At 39.2% G+C, this 17,629-nt stretch overlaps 1 protein-coding gene across 2 annotated transcripts in view; it reads left to right on the forward strand.

Moving 5' to 3' along the window:
* Positions 1-17,629, forward strand: part of ctdp1 (CTD (carboxy-terminal domain, RNA polymerase II, polypeptide A) phosphatase, subunit 1) — an 83,176-nt gene that overhangs the window by 55,244 nt on the left and 10,303 nt on the right. The window lies entirely within an intron of this gene.

Genomic DNA, 17,629 nt, shown 5'->3' on the forward strand with positions numbered 1-17,629 from the left:
ATATAAAATACTATCCTGTAAATAGTGGATGAGAGCGGATCTACACAGTATGTTTATTGTTTCTCATAAGTCCATATCCCTCCCCTTGTTTCTTGATTTTCTTTTGACCACCTTTAGTGAATCCTTCAAGGTCTTGATTTGTCTTATTTGTCAATAGCTGCATTTCAGAGCATTTGAACTTTGAGGGTCCATGATGCTCCGAGCTATCTTTTCTTATGTTCTCTGCTGTTATTTTCGTCTTATTAGTGCACTTTAGGTAGCGCCACCCTTCCATTCAGTTTCGAATTGACAGGAAATGGTTGCTAAGGCAACATTTGATGGCATGGAAACGCTCTGTATCCAAACACTTTGCCTGCATTGCTTCCTTTTGCCTTCATGGTGGAAAAATAGCATTTTGATTCACATTTGATTTTTACCCTTTTTGTATTCTTCTGTGCGGCCAGCGCATTCAATGCATGGCATGAATAGCACATTTTCCCTGGGATATAAAAGGGATACGCATTGAAAGTACTGCAGTGTCAGGAATTCAAGGTTTCAGGGGCTGCATGATGAATCATATTTTAAATGTAATAATGAAATCGCCATTTCTGCTGATTAATTTTTGCAGTATTGTTGCAATGTTAACGTTAATGGCAAGCATAAAACATCATCATGATTAGGGTTCATTTTCTTGAGGTTTCAGTGTAAAGATGACGGCGCACTTTGAAATACTTTAACAGCAGCAGGTTATTCAAAAGTTTCTGGAGGGCGCTAGTGTAAAAATGAACAACTTCCGGTGGAGCGGTGGAAGTAGTGTATTGCACTTTGAATAACTTATTCTGATGACATAAAATGAGACCGTGATTCGTCTTTTGAATTGTAAAACTGTTGGTTCCATGTGGTAATCTATTAGTAAATCATTTTGAAACTGATGAGCAACACCCGCTGTTCTTACAACCAAGCTTATTTCACGTCGTAAATAAAGAGCGCTTCACACACAGATCTAAAGTTAAGAATTTGAGGGACTGTACGGTTTTTGCAAGACGAACTTGCCGACGTGTTATCAATAATCTGTTGGAAGATATCACATAATTTTGACTACATTTCTCATCTGATATGCTTGCTGTAAAGTAGGTATTTCTTTCTACTCATCGTTTTATAAACAAAATGTAGAGAGAATGTAAAAAGTGTAAAAAGGCAGCTTTTACATGTGATATTTTGTATACTGTTTATTAGATAAATGACCAGCTGACGATACAGCAATTTGATGTTATATGCACCGATGTATCGGCCGGCAATATTAATTGACTGATATTGGATTAATTTAACACTATCGGCAATGGCATGAAAAAGACTGATACTTATGGTTTATTAGGACCCTATTATTTCCGCAATTCGGGAAACATGGACAGAACGTAGCAAGCAAATCAGAAAACAGCATTGCAATCTCGAAGCGGCGCAGAAGCGCCTTGAAAAACATCTACATTTAAAATAACGAATATGCGCGCGGGAAAGACGAGAGATGTGAATTGGGCCCAATGCTGGGTTAACACCAATCGCTCCACGCTCTTTGTTACTCGCGAGTAAAGTTTGTTATTTTCGCATGAGTGAAGCAATCTGACAAATACTGACCAGAAGCTCATTTGCATTTAGAGAGACACACCAAAACACCCTGTTTTTCCTCATAGGCAAAAATGGACATGTAGGGCACAGTATAATTCAAGATCTGTGGAGTATTTCGAGCTGACATATTGTAAAAGGGCTACATTTTGGGGCCTTTAAATGGATCCAATTCATGTTCAGTAAAACTTATTGAATGCAGAAAAACTAGCTAGTATTGGATACGTTATGCAATTGACCAATATCAGAATCGGATGATAGTCGTTTGTAAAATCGGAATCGGCCAAAGAAAATCCAATCGTGCATCCCTAGTCGCAACAACTATATCAATAAAAGTGGCAAATTTTCAGCTGTCAAATATTGAAATCATCATCCCATTTCTCTGTTAAGTAGTGGACGGTATGCTGATGTATTTTATAAGTGCTGTCAGTGTGCAAGTTCACATTCTGTTATAAACAAATGACTTGAAATACGGCAGAAATACGTTTGTTTACACTGAACAAGAAGTTTCTCCCATCTTTCGCGCAAAGCGTCATGGGGCGTAGGAAACTTGTGGATAACCTGTATCTATTGTCTGTGTTGTGTAATAAATTGTTTTTACACACAAATGTATTTAAGGTCATTTAGCGATCTTTCTTTGCAGTTCGTGCGGAAAGCTGAATCACAATCTTGGTTCCTACAAAACTTCAGCCACTATTAGATTATTAATGATAATTTTAAATCTAATTTTTTTTATTTTCGCCTTGTTGTGCAAGCACTGTTGAGCTTGTGCAGAGGCTGCAGTTTTTGCCAGAGGGGAACTGGAATCCCCTGGTTAGGCCTGGTTTCCCTCCGAGGTTTTTTTTCTCCTCCAATGGAGTTTTGGGTTCCTCGCCACCGTTTGCATACTGTTTTGCACTGTTTTGCCTGGCCGGGGGGGCTGCTAGAATTTGGTTGTCTTATTTAATTAACACTGCATATAGGAATTTATTGTGTGTCTGATATTTGACCTGTGTTTTGAATTCCATAACCTTTTATATTTTACTTATAGTAATTTTTTTCTTGTACAGCTGCTTTGTAACAATGAAAATTGTAAAAAGCGCTATATAAATAAAGCTGACTTCCTGTTGTCTCTCTGAATGGCCCTCCAGTCTAAGACTGTTATGACTGTTTCCCTGGCAGAAAATATTCTCTGTGATTATGGGAGAAGAGGCACCGGCAGCATCAGACCTTGAATAATAGAGATGTGCAAAACAACTTATCTGACAAACAGAGCCCACCTGAGACCGATTCCTCTGTCCCACGGCCAGAGGTTAGATTCCGTAAATAATATTTGCCGGATGCAAACATGGGCGGCGCATTTAAAGGTAGTCACTGTTTATCACGTTTCTGATTGAATTCAGAAAATGCACATTGTTTGTTTCACAAATGTGAAATAGATTTTTTACGATTTGTTTAGAGATACATCCCAATCGGTCACTTTTCATGTACCTGATAGGTGAAAGATTTTTACGGTTTCTTTAGAAAACGTGAGGATTGCTGCTTGTGTGTACAAAGCTAGTTGCTGTGGTGCTAGGTGTGTTTTAAATTTTTTCATTTGGCAGGAAATGTTTTGGCTTATTTTCAGGGCATTCCTGTTTGGTTATTTAATGGATACAGAGAAAGATATTTGAATGAATGCTTATAACCAGACAGATTTAGCCCACATTGACTACCATAGCAGGACTATTGCAATGGTGGTCAAAAGTGCCACAGAACTTAAATGAAGACATTTCATTTTCGGTCGAAGTATTCCTTTATGGTAGATTTTGCTCGGAGCACATTGCCTTGCAGTTTCTCACGTTGTTGCTATATGTAGTGTTTGTTTCTATAGGCAAAAGAGCCAATCCTTAAGTGTTCAAGTTGCTTCCATGCTGTGGAGCTAACCTCCTTTCTTTATGCAGGTCTATTTGTTTTTAATTAAATTTTATCCGTAACGTACAAACTTTTAATGATCAAAGTTGTGCGTCTTATCTATAGCCCGAATAGCCTAAATCAGGGCTTTTAAAACTTCACGACACGATGGACCGCCATATGTGAAGAGGCTTTTGTGAAGACCTCCTTCCTTAAAACATATCCATCTATATATTTATTTTGTATAAAGAAACATTTAAGCTATGTTAGATAAAAAATAAGTGTGTTTGTATGAAGACGACAACACAAAAATAATTGCTGAATAAATGTTGGATGTATAAATCTAAAGAGAAACAATTCAAATGTATTTATACTGTAGCAAATTTCTTAGAAATAAATGTATTTTATTTAGAAATAAATATAAACACTTAAACAAAACCTTAATAATGTTCAGTAGACGTTTACCATTTTTGAGATCTGGAGGCTCCCTGGGGGTCCCGGGACCCTAATTTGAACACCCCTGGCCTAATTGATTTAACGAATTTCTCTTCTCCAGATTAGGGATTTGGACAAAGGCGTTTTGAAATGAATTATTCAGTATTGAAGTGTGAGCTTACTGTACGTTCAAGACACCAACAAACTGATTTGCTGCGGTTCGTTCGGTCTCCTCCTCATCCTCCTCTGCATCCTCAGAAGTCTTGTGATTGCAATCAGTCTCCACTCAATGCTCTGTTCTGCTGAAATGATTTGTATTACGTCAGTGACGGCTAAAGAAAGTCAAGAACATCTGACCGGTGATTTGGAGGACTCGCAACTGATCACTGTGTGGGCACATAAGCCATTGCTTGTATGACAGTTATTACAATACCACCAAATGAGGAGAAGAATGCCATAATTAATCATTACACAATACGCGCCCGTTGTTTATTTTTTGGCTACCCGTTTAACCATGTTGAGTACATTTACATTTATTAATTTAGCAGTTGCTTTTATACACGTTGGCTGAAAATGCTGTAATTGTAAAAGTGCTAAATTTTTGTACGAGACAGAACACACAAACCCCTCCGAAGTGTTTTACCATCGAAAACATTACGCACATTGTGTGTCATGGATGAAGGAATGAACAGAGTGTGCAGAAAATCGCTGCTTCTTATTTCACTGCAGATATCATCTTAAGTGGTCAGAAGCGTCAGAATAATTTGGTCATTACATCTAAGTGGGTGATTAAGTAGCAATGCATAGGCGCAATTGTCTGTAATGGCTTTAAGAAGAATCTTCTGCCCAGAGTCACGTTGTCGGCTTCACACGTCCATCATGTGCTAATGCAAGGTCTTTGCCGGATTGACTGTTCAGTTGATCTTTTTAAGGCCACGTTCTCTTCATTGTCCAAACAGATGCTCAGTGTTTGTGTAACAGCACTGTTTTCTCTTAACTGGTTCCTGTCTTCGGTATTTTCAGACTCATGTTGTTTGTGATATTTAAATGTTTTCTATGTTCTTATTTTATACTGTCTCCTGCTGTCTGCCTTTCCCTGTAATTTACTTCATCTCACATCATTTTTATTCTCTCTCTCATTTTCTGTACTGCTCTTTCTCTCTTTATATGAATTCGATGTTATTTTCTTTTAGTTCATTACAATGGACCTTTCATACCTTTCCTTATTTCTTTTTGAATCTCCTGTTTTTCTCCATTGAACATTTTTTATGATTCCATTCCTGTCTTCTTTCTTTTTTCTTTCTTTTCTTTCCTTTCTATCTGCCTTTGTTTTCTTTTACGGTTTTCTTGTCATTCTATATCTTCACAATCTCGGTAAGGAGAATGAAAATTGTGTTTCTAGTAGAGCTATACACCGTGGCTAATGTAAAGGTAGAGGAAGAATTTAGGATGTGTTATCAACCAGTTTGTGTGTACTCATCAGTCTTTATGACATTTTTACAGTGTTTGTGGCCCTTTTAACATCGTGAAAGACGAGTGAGTTTTTTGTGGAACTGCTGTTTCTATTTCTGTTAGCAGCCTTCCAGCTGCTTGAATATTTGCTGGAGGGTTACAGATGTATCTGCCACAGTTGCCACAGTCTCCTCAGCAAGATCACCTCACATCCTCTCATCCAGTGGACTGCCTGCATTCAGAAGGGCAAAACATTATTCAGTTCAATTCTCTCAATGAATCTTTACCATTAGGTCCACTGTCCCCTGATTCTTCAATTACTTTCTCCCTGATGTTGTGCTTCTGTCATCTTGTGCTCTTTTGTCGGAGCATTAAACCTCCAGTTTCTTTAGATTTGAGGCTTCTTGCATCATCACGCTGCGTGAATATAATCTGTTCTTTACCTTGCACTGTATGTGTGCTCTCCCTCAGGATGCTTTTAGTGTTTTATCTCTGATGGTGTTACACGAAGTCCGTACTCTTATGAAAGGTTTAATCTGGAGAAATATACAGTATGTCCTCACAGGACTCACTTTAAAGCAGAGGTAACGCATGCAGTTTCAGCCAATCTCATGTACATCTTGAGCATAGGTGGGTAGAGTAGCCAATAATAGACAAACACAGAAGAGATGAGCATTTCTGTAAATTTCTGCTTGTCCCAATGTCAATGTAGCCTACACAACTACAACTTATTTCGAATAATAGACCATGTCAAACTAAAGTGAACCTGCAGAGTTTTGTGTTTACAATGCACTTAACTAAACTAAACATCTGCAGCGCTCTCTTATAAGAAATATAAACTGATTTTAGACCAAACTCGTGTTTTCTCATGTTGTGTCACAAATGTGTGTGTTGTGAAAAGCTCTTACAGTAACATACTGTAAACTGTGAACCACACGACCGTCAACAAGTTTTCTTCCTTCTGTTCTTAAAATGTATATTTCTGCAAGCCCACGTCTTACAGGTCGCTCGCATGTTGCTGTGTCTGACCAACAGGTTGCGCGGGTGTGCGCATATGGCGGACATTTATTATTGCTGGCAAACAATATGACGCATTTGCAGCTTTTATTGGATAGATATAGATTCAAATCCGCTCTTTGTGTTCTGTGTGTTCTTAAATTTCTTGCCACGAGGAGTGAGTAATCCGCCGCTTCTGATGATTCAGATCGTGCTGCGAAATTAACAAATCATTTGAACGGATTCGTGAAACTATTAATGATTTCAAAAGAATTTACTCAAAAGAATCAATCAGTCGGGAATGCCCGTAAACAGAAACGATAACCTTGAAATAAACAAGGCATTTTATAATGCATATTTATGAAGGAACGAAGGAATGTCACGCAGTGTAACGAAGTAACTACAGATTTTCTATTAGAAATATACTCAAGTAAACGTAACGAAGTAAATGTAGAGCATTACTACCCACCTCTGATCTTGAGTACCTATAGAGTAGTGTTGCATACTTCATATCTTCACATTTATAAAAAGACAGATAACGCTGAATGATTATTTCCGAAAACAGTCAAGCTCCTGGAGGCGTGCAGTGGGCGGAACTAAAACATCAGCCCACATCGCATTATCCCTGCATAACTGTTGATTCACTATAAGTTTGTGTTGTTTACATTAAGCACCCACACATCGATTGCCAACAAAACATAGAGCATACAGACTTGTTTTCATCTATCAGTTTCACCCGATCTGCAAATCCAGCATTTTATCCACCGTTTATATAATATTGGCCATAAAAGGAATAGGGACCCGTGTTACGTATCGAAGAGCTATGTTTGAAAAAAACTTTCTGAAACTTGTATGAAGGCTAAGGGAGTGTATTTGGCATAGAAATGTTAAATGTCCCACTTGTTTTTTGATACTTTGCCCATGTTTCATCATTGTCCAAATGAAATCTACAGGTAAACGTACATGAAAACTATTTTGCTAGATATTTGCTAGCTGGTTGCTTGTCTTCACAGTTTTCATAGTTCACAATAACAATATTTTTGCCATAATTATTGTGTAGTGAATATGCTGTTATATTGTGCCATCCCTAAGCCCAGTGTGGCATTTTCAAATACCATAACTCATTTCTTAATCTCAGTGCCCCAAAACAAGGATTGAGAAATGCTTGATGTCTACTGGGACAAGATGGGTTACACAGCAAAGTTTAAACTTGCATTATACATAACATTTATATATTTGGCAAGTATGTGGCTCGGTCCTGGAAGTCAAACCGAAATCTTTGCCTTGCTAGTGCATTGAGCTACAGGGACTCGAGACTTCAGTGGGGTTGGAACAAACTTTAAGGGCTTGAAGCTCTGCGAGCTCTGGAAGTGGTTTAATGCGATTAAATCTTTGTCGAGCTTCTCAGCTTGAGTCCCATAATGGACATGAAACAAGACCGTGACTTTCCCACACCCCTGCTAAGGCAGACGCATTGTGGTCCTTCACATCAGAGGAACTTCTTTCTACCTTGAAATTAAAAGGAAAGGCTACAACAGCCAATTTATGCAAGTGCCAAGAGCGCGTTCACTGAAGCTTGGGTTAATTAGGCCTGTGTTTCTGTCACTGTCGTGGAAAAAGGCAATTTTCAGCTCCACGGCAGTTGACCTGTTTAGCATGTTGTGTAGATACAGAGAGGTAATTTAAATGGTGTCACTTTAATAAAGGGCTTGTTTACTCCGTTCCACTGTAGTAATATGACTAACCAAGACCCTATTATTTAAAAAGGAGATGGAATAAATGGGCAAAAAGATGTGTAGGAAGGTTGCTGGTATGCTGGTCTTAGAAAAAGTGGTGGTGGTGGTGGGACCGAGAATTGTCATCATCAATTTATTCATTGCAAATATTGAGAAATCATTTTAGGTAGAGTGACATGCAAAGTAAGTGGTATAAGTTAATGTGTAATAACTGTAAAATATGTCATTTGTGGGACACTTACTCTGAAAGTTTGAAAGTGATGTTTATTCAATTAACAAAGTTTCTCTTGTGGTTATCGGTCTTATATATAAATCTCACTACATTAGATATCAATGAGCAAATTATCCAGGTTAAATCTCTTCACTTACGTAGTTTGCATAACTTGCAAGAACAAAAGAATGTGCCAATGGTCAATGAAAGCCAAAATTATAAACACATTCAAGGCAGGAATTACAGTAAAATCCCTGTAAAATAAATGGAAATATTTGCTCATTCGACTTTTAAAGTTTTACCACAGTAACTTATAATGTTAGTCAGTAATGTGCATGGCACTACGCGCCCGTATGAACTCCCCGCAATGTCTGGACATACTCCCGATGAGATGACACATGGTCTCCTGTGAAATCTCCTCTCTGACATGGATCAGAGCATAAGTGAGCTCCTGGGTAGTCTATGGTGCTACTTAATGGCTTTGGATACATGAGATCCCAGAGGTTCTCAACTGGATTTAGGTTAACTGACTTGGTGTTGAGCTGTGATGATCAGGTGTTCCCTTTATTTTTTTGAGCATATATATAGTGTATAATTGGTGAATCGCTTGTGTAAACATGCAACACCCAGATGCGACGTGCAGTATCTCGTGCCGACATTGCCACTGTGCATGTTGTGTCAAAAGGCCCACTGTTTTTACTTTACATTACACCAGGGGTTTTTCAATAATTTTCATTTTTTTTCATAAAATAAACCTAGTAAATCAGTAAAATTTAGGGATGCACCGATACCAGTATCGGTATCGGGCCCGATACCAAGCTCATGTACTCGTACTCGTACTCGTAAACATTTCCCGATACCAAAGACCGATACCTCACATGACGTAATTGACAGAACGTTCCAGTGCACACAGAGACACCTGCCGTAGCAGACACAATGTCATAGTTGTTCACACCTAAATCGCGCTATTCGTGTGTAGTTGGACGCTTGAACATTTAGAGTTTACTCGCTTCATTCGCGCGTGGAATTCGCTTCAATCGCGAGTCAAATTCACGTCATGGGAGGGGCTTCTGGCACTGGCAGGCGGCTCTAGTCTTGTTGCGAAATGGACATGGATTTTGTTGAGCAGGTAGCTGCGCATTATGTGCTATGGAAGGCTGAAGATAGACGTAGACTCGTTCGGCGCCGTGTCTGGGTCCAGAGGCAGAGGCGCAGTCCTTCATTGTTGTTTCAGATTTCTGTCTCCGCTCGCTATGTGATCATCACGTCCCTACTGGAGCAGGCTCCTGCTTGGTTAACGCAACGAAAATTTCCGCTAAAATTCTGATTATTTTCTTAAACTCGTGCAAATAACGCGAACGACCAATTCACGCCCCCTCGTTCGCGTGAATCGCATCGCAAGTAGGTCTATCGCGTCTTTGCATTGACTTAACATTTACATTTATTCATTTGGCAGACGCTTTTATCCAAAGCGACTTACAAGTAGTTTTATACAGTGGCACATTACTGCAGAACAATCAGGGGTAAGGTGCCTTGCTCAAGGGCCCTTCAGTCATGACCTGCTGGCACTGAGTTTAGAACCGGCAACCTGATCACAAGCCCAACGCTCTAACCATTAGGCCACAGCTGACTTAACATGTAAATCACACTCTCTTTACGCTTCATTCGTGCTTAGCGGTGTGGAAATATTTCAAAATCAATGATGACGACCCATGCATGGCAATCTGCATGCTTATGTCCTCGGTTTTGCCCTTTGGAGGTTATTGGACACTGTGAATTTTGGCTTTGAAAATTTTTGACAAGCACATAAGATTGATTTATTTTTTCATAATATGAGTTGAAGTTGTTAAAAATAAAGATGCTGATATGTTCATTAGTCTCATTGTGTTGTTCTTAGAGAAAAAAAAACTAGCATCGGTGTTGGTATCGGTATCGGCGAGTACCAGGGAAAAAGTATCGGTATCGTACTCAATCCTTAAAAAGTGGTGTCGGTGCATCCCTAGTAAAATTACCAAAAAATACTTTTCGGTCTTTTTGCAACCAGTGTTCCAAAACACAGCAGATAATGATTTTGTATCTGAAACTCACTATCCATAATTTTGTTGTTGTTTTTTATTTTGTCGCAAAGGTTGACATGCAGACAGTTGCTCGGAAGGGTTTAAACCACTGAACTTTAAAGGAAAGAAATTTGTTGCTAACATGCAAAGACATTGCTCAACATTGCAGACTAAACGCTTCATTCGTGTCATGTTATGATTGAATGAAAGTTGCTTCTTATGTCAGCACATTCTGACCTGCTCATGCTAACAATCCTATTCTTTGTTCACACGTGATCTCTTAGAAGACCGTACGTAAATGTTGGCATGAGAGGTTGCAAAACAATACTAAAGGCATAACCTGATGACGTTTTGAAGGTGCTTGGGATAATGGGGTTGTAGTCTTCAGATGTACTGCTGATTGACATCAATCCTATCTTGCTTGCAAAGTACTGCTTTCAAATCGCTCTTGTTATACTTTGATGTCATGCCTCGAAGCATTGCATCAAGTCAAACACACCTCTGATTTCTACAGCAATAAAAGTGGAATCTGAGGATAACAGGGACACGGCTCGGACAAGGACATTACAACTGGTAAAATCAAAGTCTGTTTATGGAAGGCAGCGATGTTTGTAACGCCTCTGGGCAGTTATTTGCGTGATAGCAAGTCAACCCTTCCCATCTCTTTGAATGGTGGAAGGCAGATATTTCTAATATTGCTGGCAAAAATCACAATTAAATAGCGTATTTACGATCAATCATTATCCGGATATGCACTTTACCATAACTTCAGTTTGCTAAGCTTAAATTGCGTTTTCTACAACGCATGCGCACAGGCTGGCAAGCGCCTCACATGAGCCACGCCCAGAGAACGTTAGTCTTTATAAATTGACGATTGGATCGTTCCACTGGAAGGCGGGGCTTTCTTTCATAGAGCGACCATATTGAGCGTTGCATTCCTCCCCATCCATTGTAATGCCAGTAGCGCATCTTGTAAAACATATCATCTTTGGTAGCATTGACCAGTTTCACTGCACTCGGAGATTGTTGGAATAATTTGTGGTTTTAACTGTAATTTACAGAAACTTTGCCGGCAAAGACTGTATGTGTGAAAGACATTGCGGGTCAGTATAAAAATGGCTTTTTGTTCAAACATAAATGTTTTTATCATTACGGTTGACATAAAGCAAAGTCTTGATTCCATACTACATTTTGCTCACACATGCTGCGGGGTAAAAGATGAGCTTCCCGTCTCTCTTTCTCACTCCTTCTCTCCCTCGCCGTGTGTCTTTTGTCTTCCTCAGATGTTCAAACAGCTGCTAGCAGGTTCAGTGGGAATTGATGTACATTGGGAATTCTGCAGTAACGCTATCGGTAACTGGCAATTCCCCAGACGGGAATCCGAGGGTCTGTATAAATAATAAGGAATAAGCCTTGGTCTGAGGAGGGGCTGTGTTCCCTCCAGATCTTTCCACGTACGGTCCTGAGCCAAATGCGAGCAGACGGTGGTCTTTGAAGGTTGCGTGTAATTAAGGAACTGTGGGATCAGCTCTGCCGTTAAATATTAACCTGAAACCATTTTGAACTCATGTTTCAGATTGTAGAAAAAATTGAGAGAGAGAGGGCTGTTATTAAAATGTGCCATCGGGGCCTTGTCTCACAGCTTGTTCTGGAAAAACTCTCCGACCACTTGCAGGTAGAGAATGTTTGACAGACATGTAAGAGTAGCTGTGACACAGTTTTGATCTCTTAATAGTCCATCTGAGGGTCAGTCATATCAGCCAGCGGTCAAATATTCACATGTCCTTCTAGAAGCATTTTTCTAATATACAAAATATCGTTTTGCAAACTGTTGAACATTATTGGTCAAGTGGCCTTTCGAGGCCGACCTCTTACCCGCTCTCTCGCTCTTAAACTATCATGTGTAATTTCACATCCAGAGCTCTGATTACTCCTGTACAGCAGGGGGTGTTAAACTGAACCTATAAACGCAACAGCAGACGCACACACACCTACCAATGTTTCCCAGGGGCAGCAGTCTGTTTTCTTTCTCTTATAACACATCGATTTCATGACAATCTGCTGTCATTCATGTCTTATTCAGTCATCATAGAATGTGTTTGGGTAATATAATTGGAACACTGTTAAAATCCGTTAAACATAATTTGGCTGTTAAATGCGTTTCAGGAACCCAGCGGTCTGTTTCATTCAATTGTGCTCCATCCACCTTACTAAACGGCAGGCACAGGTCACAGGGTAATGGGTTTTGGTCACGTGACCAATCGTCATACAACGTATTTTTTGGGAATTTATCGTTTTATTTATTAATAGCCTTAAATTATATTAAACAAGGTTTATAAAGTTTTGAAAAAAAGGAAAGCGTAAATGGAGCACAGTTTTGCAGATTGAGTCAGAATTGGTGCATTGTGCCATTCTGTACCTGTTGAGTTTGGTTCTGCATATGTTGTCGGTGTACACTTTCAGAGCGACGACATCCACTGACCACGGTAGCTCTATCTTCCTATTGGCTTTCGCTCGTGAAAGTCGTTCTTTCAAGATTTCTCAACGTTGTCGCATTTCTAGACATGCCCTGTCCGGTCGCCAACTGTTGCTACAGCTCGTGTCGCCAGAAGTCGCCAGCTCTCCATTGTAAGTAATAGGATCATGTAAGGCCACGTTTGGTGATGTGTGTAGAGCTTGTGTGAATCTGTGCTTGGGTACGTGTCCATGTGAGGTTATAGAGAACCAAATTGCGCAATTGTGGGTGAACTGAAAGCAGTGTAAATATAAAATGATGGCATTACAGGCAGGTTGTGATCATTGTAATGTTTGAGTAGGACTCCTCCAGGCTCCTGTGGAGAAGGACCATATTTCCAACAGCGAAATGAGGACAGTGCGTAAAATCGACACCCACCTCATGCATATTCCAATAGTTGCTTTGTAAAGAACAAGCCTTGTGCATCTTGGTGTGTGCAGAAGAAGATTATTCAAATGCGAATCTTGTTTTTGTGTCTTTGTCAAAATCTTATTTAAGAAAAAGTACAGCAGTGTTTACTGTGTGCTAATGGTTCTCTCTCTCTCTCTCTCTCTCTCTCTCTCTCTCTCTGTCTCTCTGTCTTTCTGTCTCTCTGTCTCTGTCCTTTGGGCTGCAGCCATTCACATTGCCTGGGACAGAGGCATCACATAGGATTACTGTTAGCATTGCTAAAATGGATCCAGATCAAGGCAACTCTTATGAGAGCTTTAGAGTCCCTCTGGGGTTTATTTACATTATATAATTTTAGGTGTCTGTTAAATTCAGATTTCTGTGTCCAATATTAAACGGAATATAAAAGTGAACGCCATTATTACGTCACCAGTAAGCAACCGCTCTGTTAAAAGTATATTTAAACTCATCTCATATACCATAGTCTATATAATATCATTACCTACTATATCATTTCCACAATAGAGTGATATGAATTGTAGTCTATAACGCTTAACCCTAATTCGCGGTACTTACTGAAATGCTTTTTTACCTGAAGAAAAATACTTCCTAGATTTTATCTGCTCCAATAGCAAGATCGCTCCTTTAGCAGAACATCAGTGATATCATTCTTGACCAAGACAAGTTTCTTCCCTGCTAAATGCTCTGTAAATGAAACGCTTAAAGAAGTTCATTGACTCTTAAACGTAACTAAAGCATCTCTCAGGCTGGAGTGTAAGTGTGTGCAGTGGCATCGAAGTGCTACTGATCTCAGCAACCCATCTTACAGATGCTCTTCAGAGACAGATCTTGTACCTTGATTTACCAACCTCAGGTGTCACTAGTGATCATTGGATGTTAAAAAATAGTTTAAAATGCCATCTTTGGCTTTTTGCATTGTTTTATGATAGAATTTAGGGGGTTTACAGCGTCGGTTCATAGCAGTAACCTTTGTTTATGTCACATGCACACTTTTGTGGTCCACACTTAACTCCTGGTACACATCTGCAAAGAATAGAATCTCTGCAGTTTATTTCTGAGAAAAATTGTGGGTATTTTGGGTTATCAGTAGAAGAACCGTAATTATAAATATTATTAGCCACTAGCCAGACCGATCAACAAACAGACAGGTAACTTCAGGCCAGGCAAGTGCCTTCAATGAAACAGTCTATAGAGGGCGGTTAAATCATGTTTCGTTTTTACATAACTGCCAACATTGTCCCTTTTTACTATTTGCAAGTTGAGGTGTTCACTGTTCACATATTTGCTTTATTTTAAGCTGTATTTTGAACAAACAATTGCTTTATACACTTATCGTGGCTTTTAAGAAATGCAAGATTGGCCAATTTTCTAATATTGCCTTAACATTTTGACTGGCATTAATTTTAGACCCCACATATCGCTAATGCGCAAACTATTATTTTTAATTCGGTGACTAAATGTGGAATAGAAGAGGCATTTTATATCTGTGAATAAATTGTAAGGTTTTCGTTTCATAAACATTGCATAAACCTTCTCAATGCCTATATAAGTAACCCTGTGGTTGAATGTTTGTTTTTGTTCCAGTAGGAGAATGAAAGGATGTACTTATAGCACCGTAAACATACGAGGGATCATTTTTGCAGCACATTAAATGAGTTCAGTCTTCTGTTGCTGAGTGACTGATGTTTCAACACAGAGCTGGGGAATTGGGAACAGATTGAATTATGTGTGCTTTAGCGGGATGCAGCGGTACAAGAGGGCACATGTGGGATGGAGATGAATTCAGTTCTTGTTTTTGTTGATCCTTTGAACGAATTAAACTAATTTTAGTATTTGCTGTTGCAGCTGATTGCAAAGGTTCAGTTTTCTGCAGTGTCATACAGTACATATGTCATCGAAGACATTTATTAATAGCATTTTCTGTCATTAAGCATGAAACATTTTCCTTGGAAGTCTGTCTACCATTCACGCTAGACAATAAATCATTCAGTACATACTTACAATATCTCAAATGTTTCCAACTACTTGTTAATCTTGAGAAAATTGCCATTCTTAACAATGACGCTTCCGTTCTTGTCCTGTCAGGAATGTCCCTGTCCTGGCTACACTCTAGAACTCGGCACCTTCAATAAGGGAGTAAGAGAGAGTCTCTGTATAGATCTCATTACTCAGAGCTACAGTGAGGCCGCCTGCTTAAGAATTTAATGATCTTGGAGACTTTCGTTTTTCACAGCGGAGTCCATCAGCCTTTGCCGTGAACAGCAGCAGGAAAGATCTTGGATTTCTTTACTGTTCTCTGTATTATATCTGTCTTAATGGATATTATAGTTTTTGTCATCTCTCACTACTATTTATATGTATGTAAAGCTGCTTTTGCAATGATGCAAAAAGCACTATAGAAATATATTTCAATTACATTTAAAAATGTGGGTTTGGTGGTACTGTGCAGTTGTTAAAGGCTTCCGACTGGTTGCCAAATAATTATTTAATCGGCAAAAGATTTGCCAATTATATTCTGCTAGATGTGGCTTGGTTTCCTCCACGTGTATTTTTTATTTTCTCCATTTCACCAGGAGAGTTGTAATAGTCCAGTGCGAACGAAGATTTATTTTATGAAAATGCCAGTAAAGACTCATCAGGAGTAGTAATAGTGATGCTTGCTTTAGGAAACCTCACTAAAGATCATTCATCAGCAACTCAGAAATGTTATAAATGTGCCGTGTCGCTATTGCATGTGGATTCACAGACGTGTTTCCGGCAACATAACAGTGTTGTGTCGCTGAGAAGACTACGAACGTAGGGGTCCCAGAGGGCCAATTAGAGCATACTGTGGGGGGAACGATGAAAAGCTGTTGTCTGTCTGTACTTTTGTGTACACAAAATTATCGGCATTCATTTTGTCTGCGTATCTGTGAAATGCCCCCAGTCGCCTTATTATCTTAATTATGGTGTACACATTCCTCCCCTGCTTCTGTTCGGAGACAGGACAGCATCAAGAATTCACAAGTGCTTAGACACATCATCACATTTTATTAATTCATTGGTAGTCTGAAATGAGCTCTGTTCTGATGCATGCTAGCATACAACATGTGACGCGTGGCACGTTGTTGCATTTCATATGGTTATTATTAGTCGTTTTAAATGTAAATAATTTGCATTGGGGTGGTATAGGGCCCCTTTAAAAAATCTAAGCAACCTTTGAACCTTGAGTGTTATTTTGAGCATATCAAATATATTCAAGTTTTTTTCAAACTGGGTGTGTGAAACTCTCCGTGTGAAGTTTTGTGATATTAGAAGGCTTGAAGTGACACGTTTGCATCAAACAAATATGTTTTGCCTATTTTTTGTGGCATCTACCCTGTAAGGTTGGGCAGACAGACTATGCCATCTTCCATCGCTGATGGCTGACAGGCATCACAATGTTGAGCTGGCATCGTGATTCCAACAAATGTTTCACTTTTGTCACGTGACTCATGCTGCTCTGTGCTGCAAATAAAATATGAATGAGGCTAAAGGGGCATAAGCTTGCTCTGTATACATCAGACGCGCCAGAGTTCGCGCTGTATAAAGAAGACGCTCAGCTTGTGCAGCTGGTGCCTGAGTTTATAACTGTGAAGCTCTCGCTGTACAGATGACACGCGCCTGACATTATAACTGCCCAGCTTGCATTGTATAAAGATGATGACATTTCTCTACACAGCTTTCCCTTAGAAGCGCCTCACTTTAGAGTTACAGCTTGTTTAAAGACGATGACATCGGGATGCTTCACTGTTGACATCGTCAACATTACATTACCCATTAAAAGTTTACATCTTCGAATCCGCATCAACCTTAACCAGAGTACAAAATAAATTAAATTCTAACGTCAACAAAGAAGTAGTTCACTTCAAAATTTACCCCCATTGACCTTCCATAGTAGGATTAAAAATCGAAAGTGAACTGGGGCAAATTTTGAAGAGAACTACTTCTTTAAACATTACTTGCAATAAGCTGTAAACATTTAACTGTTCAATATATTTTGATATTCATTTCAACAAAATGAAGTCATTTCTTATGCATTTTAACACAAACTCATGTAAATGTACAGGTAGATTATAAACCTATAAATATAGATTCTAAATGTATATAATCTACTGGGAGATAATATATCTGTGTTAATCACTGTATGTTACACCATAACTTTCCTGTTCTCTGTTCTTTCTCCATTCTAATGTTTGGTTAAAGATAAGACATCGAGTTTAGCTAGAAATGGATTTCCTGGAGCTTGCGATGCTTTCTCAAGCACTGCCCGCTGTATGTTTCCTTTGCTGGCCTTCAAAGAAATTTAAGCGACAAGGCACCACTT

The sequence above is a fragment of the Barbatula barbatula genome (genome assembly GCF_947034865.1).
Source record: "Barbatula barbatula genome assembly, chromosome: 21".
NCBI classification, from domain to species: domain Eukaryota; kingdom Metazoa; phylum Chordata; class Actinopteri; order Cypriniformes; family Nemacheilidae; genus Barbatula; species Barbatula barbatula.